At 40.0% G+C, this 2,334-nt stretch overlaps 1 pseudogene; it reads left to right on the plus strand.

Moving 5' to 3' along the window:
• The first annotated feature begins 665 nt into the window (after positions 1–665).
• Positions 666–1,124, plus strand: LOC103602917 (annotated as a pseudogene).
• The last annotated feature ends 1,210 nt before the right edge of the window (positions 1,125–2,334 follow it).

Raw genomic sequence — 2,334 nt, forward strand, 5'->3', positions numbered from 1 at the left:
TATCACCTGCGTCAGATTGGCAAAATTGGAAAAGCCTCAGCACTAAATGATAAGGAGCAGGCTGGAGCTCAGGGGAAGTGGAGGAGAGACCTACAGAGTTCATGAAGGTGGGAGAAACCACGATGAGAGAAAGAAAAAACTCTGAGGGTTTCAGGCGGTGGCCCCTTTAAGGCTGGAGCTGATGCAACAGCCTGCAGAAGCCGCAGCTGTGCCCTTCAGATGGAGTTCAGATGGAGGTGGCAGGGGAAAAGAGGGCCTTGGTGGGCCCCAAGACAGCAAGACCACTAATAGGGTTCCTTTGGACCCTAATAATGTTGGGGGCCCTGATCACACCTTGCAGCACAGGACAGATCATCAAGGTAACAAATCAACAGAATAACCATTATTCTTTCAGAAGGAGAGAAGAAAGCTAGGGTAATTAGAGGGGGGAGGGGGAATTAGAGGATGGGGAGAGATTGGACAAGGGGCATAAAGAATAATTACGATTTGTAACAATATATATGCTAGTAATATTGATTTGATCAACCTATCTCAATGTTGAACGCCCCAAAAATGTATAATCAATTGTGATTCAATAAAAAAAAAATGAACAATGTAAACTCATCCATGGTAGGAATATAAATTGGCACAACTACTTTGAAAAGCTGTAGTGAGCTTTCCACAAGATGGCACCAAAGGCGAAGGAAGCTCCTGCCCCTGCCAAAGCTGAAGCTGAAGCAAAGGCTTATAATGCGAAGAGGGCAGTGCCGAAAAGTGTCCAAAGCCACACAAAAAAGAAGATCTGCACCCACCTTCCGGCAGCCTAAGACACTGCGGCTCCTGAGGCAACCCAAATATCCTTGGAAGAGCGCCCCCAGAAGGAACAAGCTTGACCACTATGCCATCATCGAGTTCCTCCTGACCACTGAGTCTGCCATGAAGAAGATAGGAGACAGCAACACACTGTGTTCATTGTGGATGCCAAGGCCAATAAGCACCTTATCAAACAGGCTGTGAAGAAGCTCTATGACATTGTTGTAGCCAAGGTCAACACCCTGACTAGGTCTGATGGAGAGAAGGTCTATGTTTGACTGGCTCCTGATTATGATGCTTGGGATGTTGCCAACAAAATTGGGATCATTTAAACTGAGCCCAGCTGGTTAATTCTAAATATACATTTTTTCACCATTAAAAAGAAAAGCTATAATGATATTTTGTAAAGTCAAAGATGGCCACATCTTATGGCCAAGCAATTATAGTCTTAGATATATATTCTAGAGGAATTTTCACACTATGTGTGAAGAGAAATCTACAAGAATGTTTATTTCTGTGTCATCTGTAGTAAAAAAAAAAAAAGTTACGTGTGTTCAACGGAGAGTGCATGAATTGTGATACATTTATAAAATACAATGGTGTATGGCAGTTAAAATGAATTAGTACTATATGTATCAACACAGATATTTCTCTAAAATGATGGTGTGCAAAGGGCACAGGAAGACAAATCCCGTATGATTTATTAAAAGTAAATAAAATTCTTTAAAATTTAAAGACATAAATAATACTTTATAATGTTTAAGGACATATATATATGAAAGGATATTCCTGCCCAATATCAATATTTACCATATAGCTATAGTAATTAAGAAAAAAATAGCCAAATGGAAACTTTACAACTGAAAAGTACAATCAGAAAGAAAAAACTCACTGGACTGGCTTCAGTGGAGATGAAAAGGCATGCAGTCAGTGAACTTTAGAATATAACCATAGAAGGGCTGGCCTGTGGCTCACTCAGGAGAGTGTGGTGCTGAGAACACCAAGGCCCCGGGTTCAGATCCTATATAGGGATGGCCGGTTAGCTCACTGGGTGAGCGTGGTGCTGACAACATGAAGTCAAGGGTTAAGATCCCCTTACCGGTAATCTTTAAAAAAAAAAAAAAAAAGAATATAACCATAGAATTTACTCGATCTGAACACTAGAAAGAAAACAGACTTTTAAAAAGTGAACAGAGTTTCTGAGACCTGTGGGACAATTTGAAAAGACCCAACATTCAGATCATAAGAGGCTAAGAAAAGAAATAGTGGGGCTAAAAGCATAGTTGAAGAAATAATGCCTGACAGTGTCCCACATTTGGCCAAAGACACAAACCTACAGATTTGAGAGGCTGAGGGAATCCCATATAGTACAAATTGAAAAAAAAAAAATTCCATACCAAAATACGTCATAATTACACTTCTCAAAATTAAAGGAAAAGAAAAATCTCAAAAGTATCCAGGAAGAAATGATACATTGCCTATGGAAGAACATCGATTCAAATGAGAGTGAATTTCTCACCTGAAGCTATTGTTACTGACTGA

The sequence above is a fragment of the Galeopterus variegatus genome, unplaced genomic scaffold, assembly GCF_000696425.1.
Source record: "Galeopterus variegatus unplaced genomic scaffold, G_variegatus-3.0.2 Scaffold4351, whole genome shotgun sequence".
Taxonomy (NCBI): Eukaryota; Metazoa; Chordata; class Mammalia; order Dermoptera; family Cynocephalidae; genus Galeopterus; species Galeopterus variegatus.